The 13173-nt window shown below is 39.2% G+C and overlaps 1 protein-coding gene across 2 annotated transcripts in view; it reads left to right on the top strand.

Annotated features, from left to right (window-relative positions):
- Positions 1–901: 901 nt before the first annotated feature.
- FAM167A (family with sequence similarity 167 member A) overlaps positions 902–13173 on the top strand; it is a 32040-nt gene continuing 19768 nt past the window's right edge. Inside the window, exon 1 of one of the 2 annotated variants that reach the window (XM_072407349.1) lies at positions 902–1033. The gene's annotated coding sequence lies outside the window, so the exon portion shown is untranslated. Of the gene's footprint in view, positions 1034–7107; positions 7149–13173 lie in introns of those variants that run through there. The other variant, XM_072407348.1, reaches the window with a different exon arrangement.

Here is a 13173-nt window from a genome sequence, read left to right as displayed (position 1 = left end):
CATTGCCGGTCATTTAGTAATCCCGATAGATGATGAAATAATTTACAGGAGTGACTAATATTGTTTCTTAATGGGGAGGACGCAGCGGGTCACCTCCTTCTCATCCTCCCCACAACAGAACAGCACTCTCTGTTCTACAGAAGTTACTGGTAATGATCATTAACAATCATTTGCAGCTACAAGTATTGACTGTGTGTGTAGTGTATCTGGGAGCAGCTTTGTGAGTTACAGGTGGATCAATATGGTTCTTTGTAATAAATAAAAGAAGAATGGGAGTTATTCTTATATCCTATTCTAGGCAACAACCCTGCACCTCTCCTATGCAAAAATGCAACTTCTTCATCAAGTGCAACAGGGTTGAATTACTAAATGAGTTTAGGCTGTTCACTTAGCAAAGGGAATTTTAGAGATGGGGCAAAATGGGCTATTGCCCAAGACCTCCACCTTCAGGCCCTCAGTTGACAACTATCAAGGGGTCCAGATAGTAGGAAATGTATGTATTTGTCTAAAGCCAACCATCCTGCAGGGGATAAATCCTTAGAGAATATGGTGAAAATTCACCTTGCAAAGAATACCCCATTCTTGCACATGATTGGAGGGTTGAAAGTCAGCAAAGCTTCACCTCGTTCACTAAGCTAAGTGATATTCAGAGACCGGCACAGCCCAGCCCAAGGATTTATAGAGGAACGCCCGTGTAGACCTGAATTCTTCTTTGAGACAGACAGAAAACATGGCGGGCAATAGGACCCATCCTCTCCCTCTAGATGTGTCCTCAGAATGAAAAGGAGAGAGAAGCTGCGCTGGAATAGCTCTGTTGTCTCCTGGCAACTGTCCTGACGCAACAAAAAAGTCAAAAAAAAAAAGGGAGAGAGAGGGGGACACGTGAAATGGTGAGGCACAGAGTGAATGCAGACACAGCGGCCAGTGTGCACCATGACCTGCGGGTTGGGAGGAGATGCAGACAGTAACATCTGTGCAGCAAGAAGACTGCAAGAAACACAAGTGTGACCGCCGCAGCGTCCTCGCCTCTCGGGTACGTGTTGTCTGGCCTGGTGGGTGCACCTGTGTGTGATGGCCGTGTCCTGGCATAGAGGTCATTATGGGAGTCATCATGAGATAGAATGATAGTATGCACTAAGGCGGTGCACAGAACGATCAAAGTGTTCAGAGTAACCAATCACACTTCATTTTATTGTAGCCAGGTCTGTGAATGGTATGGATGCTATGGGGTGCTGCGCCTTGGGCGTTGCTGTTGGCCTTATGAAAGAAGCCGGATTCTATTGTGTTACTGAAGGTAGATATTAGTGAACCAGTCACCTGGACGGTCATTAATATATAGAAGGGGGCCTATATATTCACTAGGGATAGGTGACGTCACTATCGATTCACTAGAGCTTGGTGGCATTAATGTTAGTTCACTAGAGATTAGTGAGATCACTGTAATTTCAATAGAGATTGGTGACATCACAATCAGCTTACTATTGACATCACTATAAGTTCAGTAGATTGGTGACATCATTTCTGTTCAATAGAGATTGGTGACATCACTATCAGTTCACTATAGATTGGTGACTTTATTTATAGTTCAATAGAGATTGGTGACATCACAATCAGTTCACTAGAGATGGGTGAAATTAATTCATCAGGGATAAGTGACATCTCCAAGAGCTCACTAGAGACTGATGACATTGTTATTAGTTCACTAGAAACTGGTGACTGGTGGTTTGTCGACATCACTATCAACTCATTGTGGATTTGTAACATCACAATCCATTCACTGGAAATTGGTGACTTCATTTCTATTTTAGTAGAGATTGGCAACATCACTATCAGTTCACTAGAGATTGGTGACATTATTTCTAGTTATATAGAAAATAGTGACATCACTATCAGTTCCATGGTTTGTTGACATCACTATCAGTTCACTAGAGATTGGTGACATCACAAACAATTGTCTAGATATTGGTGACTTCATTTCTAGTTCAATATAGATTGGTGACATGACTATCAGTTCACTAGAGATTGGTGAAATTAGTTCACTAGGGTTTGGTGACATCTCCAAGAGTTCATTAGAGATGGATGACATTGTTATAAGTTCACTAGAGACTGGTGACATCACTATCAGTTTACTAGAGGCTGGTGACATCACAATCAGATCACCAAGGGTTGGTGACACCACTATCAGTTTATTAAGGGTTGGTGACATCACTATTAGTTCAATAGCAATTTTGAACATTATTGTAAGACATAAAAATTAGTTTTCTATAGACTGATACCTGAATTATTACTTATCTAGCAATTGCTGCCATCACTAATTGCTCACTAAGCATTGGAGACATAGGTATACATTCAGTAGGGATTGGAGACATCACTATCAATTCACTAGGAGTTAATGATATTACTTTCAGTTCCTTAAGAACTGGTGACATCACTAGGAATAGGTTAGGTCATTATCAGTTCACTAGGAATGGGTTAGGTCATTATCAGTTCACTAGGAATGGGTTAGGTCATTATCAGTTCACTAGGAATGGGTTAGGTCATTATCAGTTCATTGATGACTTCTTTATTAAACAAGGAATTGTTGCCATCACCATCTGTTCACTAGGTATTGAAGACATTACTATAAAATCTGTAGGAAATGGTGATGTCACTATCAGTTCACTATAAAACTATAAGTTAATCATTAGTTCACTAAGACTTGTTGACATCACAAAATCTTTAGTAGGAATTGATGACATTATCATCTGTTCAGCTAAGACTGGTGACATCTGTATTTTTTCACTTCACTATTTTAAGTAACTAGGAATTGTTGGCATCACAAACTGTTCAGTATGCATTGACCAAAATTACTATCAGTGCACCAGGTATTGGTGAGATCACTAATAATTTAATAAGGATTGATGACATCACTAAGGATTCACTAGACATTACTAATATTTCAACAGGGATTTGGTGACACTACTATCTGTTCACTATGGACTAATGATTTCATTGTTAGTTATCTAAGAACTGTTGGCATCGCATAGTTTTCACAAGAAATTGATGACATGACTATCAGTTCACTAGGAATTAGTGACATCACTGCACATTAATGGTTGGCGTAATCGCCACATGTTTACTAGTAAATGATATTATTACTGCCAATTCACTAGGGATCAGTGACATCACCATCACTAGTGATTGGCAACATTACCTCAGCAGGCAATGCTGATCATCTTTACGTGCTCAGTAATGGTTAAAAAAAATACCATGTGTTGACTGGTAGTTTGTGACATCATTACCAGTTTCTTGGAGATTGATAACACTACTAGTCCACTAAGAATTAGTGACATCACTATCACTTCACTAGTGGTTGGCAACATGAGTTCACTGGTCTTTGGTCACCATTATTAGTTTACTAGTCGTTGGTGACTTCCTTATGTGCTCACTAATGGTTGGATAAATGGCCACATTGACTAATGATTGGTGACATTACTATAAGATCACTAGTGATTTGTCTCATGAATTTGCGAAGGTGACAATCATTTCAATTTGTGTTAGTGATATCACCACCAATTCACTAGGGATTGCCCACACCAATATTCTATAGGAACAGCATCATGAATTCACTATTGGAGAGACTATCAGGAATGACTTACAGGTCTACTCAGTCCTTCAAAATTACACCTGTTCTTAAAAGTTATTTTACACAAGTGCAATACATAATTGTGACCTGTTTTACCTGCCAAATGATTTGTAGACCTGTGTAACCAGTCTTGTGATCAGATACCTCTGTCAAACAGCACAGCCAGGTCCGTGACCTCCTTGAAGTCCACATTGCAATTAGGCAATCCCGTCTGGTCCAAAAGCCACCTCCACCTGTGATTGGACAGTGCAGGAGATTTATAACTAGATGACGTGGTGTTTTTTTCTATCTGCTTGGAGTTTGGCTTTAATAAAAACAGGTCAGATAGTTTCGCACAAATATAGAATACAAAAAATTTACAGAACATTTTTTATTCTTCCAACAATGAACCCTAAAAAGAGATAAAGAATTGTTTTTACAAATGAATTTCAGAATATTGTATAATCATCATCGATAATAATGTATCCAGACCCTCCATAACAGCACCATGAGTGCCCACCTTATGAGTTCAGTTGGGAATCTCCCTAGTGGTTATATCCGGTATTACACTTTCTCAATCTTTACACCTCTTAACTTTTACCAAGTTGATTTGTATCCATTGGAAGCCTTTGTTCTGTCCGCTTTGACTTTGTGGTTTTACCAGCTGTGCATATCTTTAAATAAAATCCTTCCGTGGAGGTATGCTGCGCCTGTTTTACTTTGAAAGCCCATTATAAGTCTAATTATAACCCAGCACACAGTCATATTGTGGCGTTCATCCAGTTCTGCTTCCTGTGTGCTTCTGGCTGGATCAATAAAACCCGCTCAGGTCTCATGTGACATGAAAGAGCCCGGCAGGCTTAGAAGGCAAATACAATAAATCCTCCATTGTGTGCTCTGTATACAGAGGTGTAATAGAGAGAGAGCTGCTGAGTCAGCAGTCATCAGAAATGCGTTGTGCGATGAATCTTCATGGGGCTGTAAAATATATGTGCACAGTATATAACCTATATATATATATTTGTGTTAATTATCACCTTGATGGGACAATTCACTTAGCATAGTGAATGCAGTTATAGTTCACTTTGCAAAGAATATCCAATCATGTGCAAGAAAATCTAAAAAAAAAGGGGTTTCCTTGCACATGATTGGAAGGCCAAAGTAAGCAGAGCTTCATCCCATTTACTAAATTAAGTGATGTATGTCTCTTGCACAGGGATAATTCACTTTGCTAAGTGAACAGCCTGAAATCATCACAATTACCCCAATAAATGCACATTCTGGTGTTAGATTCAATAACAGCATCATATTTGGATTTTTATCGTGACAGGGTCTCTTTAATGTAAATTATATTATCAATGTGTATGAATATTATTTTTTAAAAATTTAGAATAGAGAAGAGTTAGACTCTCTGTTATTTAATTGCTGTGGGAGATTTATCCACTTTTATTTGTCCTGGTGACTATTGCCACTAAGATACAAAATGAAGGGAAATCTAATCTTCTGAGTTGTCACCAGAGCAATAGGTAAGGGGAAATCCTCCAAGTAAAGCTGGCCAATGACATGCGATCACGCTCCTGACCTTCTCAGTACTGGCCACGAGAGGGCGCATTCCCAACCTATATAACTGCAATAATAAAGTCATTACAATGATAATTACAATCAATTAAAATGTGTAATTACTGAAAATATAATTTCCTTCTGAACAGTTCCACCAATGTCTGACACCATGTCTCAGCAATCTTTTAGATAATTAGTTATATGGCGGGGCTGTGACAAGGGAGTGCCTTGCGTCTGGAAGTAAAGGAGCTGAGACCTGTCTGTTCTCTATCTCAGGTCAGGTATGTAATATATGGGAGGGATAAGCTTCAGTCTGCTAACCATACACCTGTATGGAACTTCCTTCCATTTACATTGGCCACTCCTCTTGTCAGCTTGATTTGAAATTCCAGCTGGTGTGCAGGGGGTGAGAGAATTTATCTATGGGTTGTATGTGGAATTATTTTATGTGATATTGTGGAGCTGAGCTCTAAAAGTGAGGATTTATCTATAGGTTGTATGTGGAATAATTTTATCGGTGTGTGATACTGTAGGGGTAGTGGCTGGAATAATGTATCTCACTTTCATCTGATGTGCCCTTCCTGGTATGTGAGGGTGCCTGGGCATTTCGATGGTTTAGATGGGTGGTGGATCAGGGGTTCCAGGGTGACACCTTCTCTGCTGCTGAGCTACCCCAAGCACTTTCAACATTTGGCAGTAGAGGGGGTACGAAACCACTCATTAGTGCCCCCTAGGGACAGGCTTGGGTATGCTACTGTGGCATCTAAACCATGTATGTGCTTCAGATGAGGAAGCAGTAACCACACCACAACCTCACCAACCATGAGAACTTAGCCAGATTTGGAGTCAGATTTGGTGATGTCATTACTGTGCTGTTCTCCTTGCTGGAGGCATCACCATGAGGAAGCAAAGCTCTGCCTCCACCAAGATGGTGGTCCAAACCCAAGGTGAAGTAAAGCATGGTAGGTTAATAATCCGGAAACAATTAGGCGCAGGGAGACCACAGGCAATACTGATGTCTAGTAGAGTGTACTTCCTCTTCAGTTTATACCATTGGGTCACTTGTGAACTAACCTCAACCTATCAAAGTAGATCATCTGTACTTACCTTTCCTTTATTAATCAATATTGATTTGCTGCCCCCTAGCTGATGCAGGTAATCCATACTTCTGAGTGTAAGAAAATATCCACTCCCCCTTCCACATGCTATGGTTCCTTCCATGACTACATGACAATAGGGCAGATGGGGCAAACCACAACATGTAGCAGGGGTAGCATGTACCCAGAAATATGAATTACTTGTAGCAGCAGGGTAAAATAAACATAGGTAAAAAAATTATAACGTTAAAAATATGTCATTAAGATATCACAATAATAATATATTCTAATAATATAAATAGAAATAGTTTTCCATTTCCTGTGTTCCTTTGTGATTTATTGTGCGGGGTCATTATAATATTACTGCATGCTACTTTTTAAGTAATATTACCATCTTCTTTTTAAAAAGCAGTGAATCTAACATTCACTAACACATTACCTGGTTGTAAATTAATGACTACTATTGAACCACAAATACCTGTATTCTCATCTATTCTCCATCAGAGAATGTTTCAGTAAATGACAGTGAAGCTGGGCGATGCAGCAACCCTGGAATGGATCTGGTCCAGGATTGCAAACATTTGCTAACAAACAGGAAATTACTTTTAGATAAGCCATTCCAGGTTTGCTGGATCACCCAGCTTCCCTGATGAAAGTGTATCCTCTCCAGTATTGGAGAGCTTTAATAAATCAGGGCCATTGAATCTTCTGTGGATGTGAAGCCGCAAAGTCTCTGCTGTGAATGGCCCAGAGGAGATTAGCAGCTTTCATAGACCTGGAAGGGGGCGTGGTCTGATATGAAGAATGGGCGGGGCCTGTCAGGGATATATAAACTCAGGCAGCTCATGCCGTGGCAATGAAAGGCAGCAGAGAGAGCAGAGACAGAGGTAAGCTCCATTCCTTCAATGCAATTCTGTATATCATATCAGGAACTAATACACATTGCATTCTTTATTCAACCCCCTGGTGGTCCCAATTCCAATCCACCCAAAATATCATTTTTTTGGCAGATGCTGGAGAGTTAAATCACTTTTCCAGGATTGCAAAATAAAAATCTCCCTGCAGTATGCTGCAATAATTCACAAACAGCAAAACCTGTTATTTAATTTGCATGTATGATAAGCAATGGGATTTTATTGAGTTTTGCATCACAGTTATTTGTACTTTTATGCCAATTTGTCATCTGCAACTCCTATTTAATGTACAGTGCTACATAATATGTTGGTGCTATATAAAAGATAACAAGTGTAATAATATAATAAAGTCAGCAGCACTGCTGATCTGCACTTTCCACTCTCCAGTGTCAGCGTCACATTTACTTTGCTTTTACTAATGGTGACAACCATACACAATGCCTGTGTAATATATAGAGACACAGCTGCTTGTAGCTTCCATCATGTGACAGGGTGACAACGCCAGGTGACAGCTGGAAGACAGTTGTCACCTTATTAGAAAGAAGAACCTGGACATAGATCATGACAATATTATTGATCTTTTAATGAAAGCTGCAGATTAATGGTAAATTCTGATAGCACATCAATACATTTTATATGAGGTTGGACCTCCTGTATTTCAGTACTGGGATCTCATTATTTAAGGGACAGGTGATGTCAGTAGGTGATCCCCACACAGGTGCATAGATTGGTGTTGAGCAAAGTAAATGTTGAGCGTCAATCATCATTATTATTTTGGTGATCTATAAGATTTATATATGTGTGTGTGTGGTGCTTCCTAGATTGTAAGCTCTTCGGGGCAGGGTACTGTCCTCCTCCTCCTGTGTCACTGTCTGTATCTGTCTGTCATTTGCAACCCCTGTTTCATGTACAGCGCTGCATCATATGTTGGCGCTATATGAATCCTGTTTATTATTGTTAATAGTAATAATAAATATGTGTATTGGAATCCCATGTTCACATATCAGCCGTCTCATGCATACACCAGGGCTGCAGCGTATTTACTAAAACATATTCCATATAATGAAACTATTCCATAAATATTGTAAATTTATATTTATTTTATTTCTAGAGACTAATATATATTATATTATAAATTTGAGGGTGAAGCTGATTTTGTGTGTATCTAATAAAAAACATGGCATGATTGGAATAGATATAGAATATATATAGATATAAATAAAGACATTTGGGGGGGGGGGTTAAGAGGTGCTTGTGTACCCCAATGAAAAGAACTTGACTTTTGCAATGTTGGAAGTTTTAGACATGGGAGCCCAGAAAGTTTACTTAGTATGGGGACCAGAACTTTCTGATGATGATGAATTTCTTATATATATATATTGTATATGAATGTGCCAGCAATGTCAGCCAATGCTTTACTAAGGATCATGCAAAATGCAACAGTAGCAACTACTAAAAATTTATTTCATTTCTGGGCTATTTTATAACTAAGAAACTAAATTCTGATTGGTTAAATTTGTTAAATGATGATAGAGATATATAGGGGCCTAGTAAATGAGATGACTTACTGACTTATCATCCAATCAGGTGCAGGGAAAAATACTTTTTTTTTATTTATTTACACATGATTGGGTATTCTTTGCAAAGTGAACACCTATTCACCTGAACACGTACACCGCATTCACCTAGCTTGGAGAAGGAATCATTCACTCTGGGTGTAAAGCCTGTATTCTTTTTATTTTAACCCCATGGATAGAATACACATCATACACATCAGGCCATCATTTAGAGTTATTTGGTATATTGTACTCGCTTGGTTTGTTATGAACACAATACAGAACCAATTCTATCCTAAAGAATAAAAAAGAGACAACCTGATTGGCTGAGATTGCTGAGACTTGTAGTACCACCATACCTGGAGCTTTCATAATATTTAGAAATGATGTGAGTTGCCATTGCTGACTTTAGAGGTGCGGGCCCTTGGCAATGATCCCAACACACTAATTAGTGATTTACTGACCTACAGCAAACATAAAGGACTTCACTGCCTGCATGCTTGTAAAAGGTCACTGCTGGGAAGATAAACCAAAGCTCATATCAGCAGTTATGTTTATATCTTGAGTGGGCTTTTTAGTTTTTTATGAATAATGACATACAGAATATGATGCCGGGTGTCAGCAGTAATAACACAGGTAGAAGAAATAAGTTCACAAGCTGCTGTGTGCATGCCACGGACAGATTGCATCATACATGTCATTGTTTCTTTGCTTGTATTTCCATGTTCAGCCCAATATGTGATGCAGCTCAAAGTTTTGCAAACACACATTATCATGGGAGAACCTGGGTGATCCAGCAAACCAGCCTTGTTTTTCCAGGAAAGTCTCCTATGTTGCATGCCGGATCTCAGAGGAAAGGGAAATGTCCCTTCCTTGGAAATGTTATTCCGCTGATCATCCCCTGTGCTGTAAAACCATAAAATACATAAATATAGATATATAATGCATTGCACGTGAGGATTTTGTTTACTGGCCGTTGGATAAAGCTGTTGTAACAGTGACAGGCTGAGTGAACTTTGTATCTGTCTGGTCTATGTTAGAGGGTGTGAAGATAAGTAAATGATCTATGGGGTATTGATCTGAAATAATCCATAACTTCCGTAACTTTGTGAACACCATGCGGGTCTTAAGCTGGGTACAGATTTTACGTTTCTGTTGCTGGAAATGATCTTAAGTGATTGTTTCATGGAGTGGAATGAACAAGCGCTGTACAGTTTTGTGGAGTGAGCAGGGGGGAGGACGCAACGGGAGTCACTCTGCTGCATCCTCCTCCATAGATAAGGAGCGGTCATCTCCGTTCGGTTGTTTCATAATCAGCTGCAGCAGAACATCAGGAAACTGCTATACATGTGTTAAATATTTGCCTCGGACAGATCATTTTTCTTAGGGGACAATCATTGAGTACATAGCGTTAGGCTGAGTATTCTCATCAAATTACTCTTTCCTGAAAAAAATGGTTCTGTGAAAATCTGATATGCCTTCATTGGCCCCCTGACCTGGCAAATCAATGAATGACCAATCGAAAACGTCCTTACGGTTATCCTTCCCCTCCCTCCTCCATAGAATAGAATGTGCCAGTTATCCTGTGTGTGTACATAGCTTCAGTTTTTTATTTCCAATAGCAATAAAAATCTATTAGTAGTTAAAAAACCTGCAGTTTCTTTATTTCTCATTGTCTACTGCAGACTTATTATGGAATCAGTGTAACTATCATTGGAAGCTTATAGCTCCCATAGAGAGATAGCTGGGATATTAAAGCCAAGGGGGAAATAAAAATAATCCCGCAGCAAAGGTTTTTAAAACAAACAAAGTGTCACAGGCTGCAATACTTGCCTTCTTCCCAGGGCTTTATTCAACCCATTTTGCAGTAATCCATTTCCACCACTAGATGTCCTCAGTCTTCCAGTGTCATTCAACCAGAAAGACTGAGGACACCTTGTGAGTACAAAACATTCTAACTCCCCGGTCATCACTAAAGGACACCTATATATAATATATAGAATAGGAGGACTCTTTGCATCATGTGACCAGACAGAAGACTAAAAATGATACACAAGTAATGCAATAGGGGGAAACTATGGAGTAGGAGGAGTGAGCTCAGAGTTGGACTTTAATAAGCAAACATTTTACATTTTTTTAAACTTTTTTTCTATTTTGGATATAATAAAAGAATCAGCTAAAACCTTTTTTTTTCTCTGCCATTAAGAACATTCTTATTAGGACAGAAATAAAAATCTGGTTCTAACCACTTGATGCAAAATTAAAATAAGTTTTTTTTACATACTGTATACTTTGAAGCACAAAATGCACAAATGTATATTATAAGATACAATTACAAAACTAGCTGCAATACTCAGCTTCTAGGTATTTCCCCTGCAGTACATTTTTCTGCCTTTAGATGTCCCCAGGCTGATTACCAGCATCATTCAACCAGCTTCCGATGAGCCCAGACCACCCTGGATCCCCCCCAGTGTATGGACAGTGAAAGTACATCCCTCGGGGGCTGCCAGGACTGAATGAGCTTCTGCATGCATGTCCGGAGGCTACTTCATCATGGTCTGGCCAATTAAAATGAGAAACCCAGAAGAAGACGGGGTATGATGTCAGCACCCATAGCTTTAGTTCCGCTTTAAAGTATGGAAAAAAAAGAAATGTGCAGAGCCTGGCTTTATTTTTTATTTTTTATTCATTTTTATATAACTTAATAACCAATTATTATTGCATTTATATAGCACCACCATATTATGTAGCGCTGTACATTAATCAATCACTGCTTGTGGCAGTTTTTATATACAATGTAACAGATGTAAATGGCTGTAATGTAAAGATACAAAGTAAAGTCTCCATACATCTGTAAGAATTCGGAGAATTTGTCCACCATGGAGGTGGGACGGGCTCTGCATTTATGAGCCGATTTCTCACCAAGGCTGGGATAATAGTAAATTTGACAACAGGCCCCTGTGTTCTTGGGGGAGCATTGAAATGGTAATGGGCACGGTGCGTTCTCTATAGGAATAAGTTCGAGCTGAGGGCTTAGTATTTAGTCCTGGGGGGTGCAGACAATAATGAGACCCATCGTAATCAGATTCCTCCACCACCGGCTAAAATATTTAATGGTGCTATGAATACATAGAGAAGTCCGGATGGCCCCTGACGGCTTTTATATCCGTAGCCCTGGAAGACCCCACTGGGGTCTCAATGGGATTTTTCATTTTTTCTCCCCGAGGGTTGGAGGAGGGGGTAAGGAAGTCCCAGCTGTGCAGGGAGAATTTTTTGACAATTGTATCCTCTGTGTGATGTCTATTAAGGAACAATCTAATAATTGTCTATTGAGGAACAGTTATGGCGGTGATAAAACTGAACTCTATACAAAGAACCTGTTTTACCTACCAAAGTTCCAAAGTTTTTAATAGGGGGGCCCTGGGGAATTGGCCTGGTACCCTCAATCTGGCCTGTTGGTAAATATATATTGTGGCACCAATTTACCGTTACATCATATGGGCAAACATTCGTGGTCACCTGACCAGATACCTCCATGGGCTTATTGGAAACTGTGTAATTGTACGTTTATCTATTGCACCACATGTAAACTGGGGAGTCCCCCCCCCACAGTGCAATGATCCTCCACCTCGGCATCAATACCCAGATAAGTGGGAGAATCCACCTGGGTGTTTTTACCTGTAAGTACTTGCTGATGATAATTCATACTTTGTACTAGAAGTAATCATCTGCTAATCGGTGATTTGCACACTGTCATTCAGCACAATTTCACAAACCTTAAACCCAACCAGATCTCTAATTACAGTAACAATATAATCACCGGAGAGATCAGGGATTAACATCTCTGTTCAATTGTGTCATCTCAAAGTACAGGATGGAGACAACAAAACTACTTCTGGATATCACAGTACATGACCTGCTACGGGAGTACTCAGCATTAAATACTCCTGGTAGTGCGGATATCAGCGGGAGGGTCATTGGGCAGGCATTACTAGTATGTCTATTACTATTGTTACTCATACTTCTACTTCTTTATACTAAGATAAGTATTATTACTACTACCAATACAACTATAGCTGTTGCTTCTACTCATACTTCTAAATACTACTATTACTACTGCTAACCACAGCTATTCCTACTACTCAGACTTTACTAATAATACTGCTATTACTACTGCTAAAACAATCACAACTTTTTATACTCCTCCTACTTCTAATAATATTCTTATTACTATTACCAAAACAACAGCAACCTTTGCTGGTTCTTATACTTCTAATATTAATAGTATTATTACTACCATCAATACAACCAGAGCTATTATTACTACTCATATGTCTACTATTAATACTATTATTACTACTGCCAATACAACCCCATCTATTGCTAATACTCATACTTCTACTACTAATACTAATGTTACTACTGCCAATACAACCCCATCT

This window comes from Pyxicephalus adspersus, chromosome 4 (genome assembly GCF_032062135.1).
Source record: "Pyxicephalus adspersus chromosome 4, UCB_Pads_2.0, whole genome shotgun sequence".
Lineage (NCBI taxonomy): Eukaryota > Metazoa > Chordata > Amphibia > Anura > Pyxicephalidae > Pyxicephalus > Pyxicephalus adspersus.
Note: the sequence above shows the minus strand (reverse complement) of the source record. Positions and strands in the feature narration are given on the sequence as shown.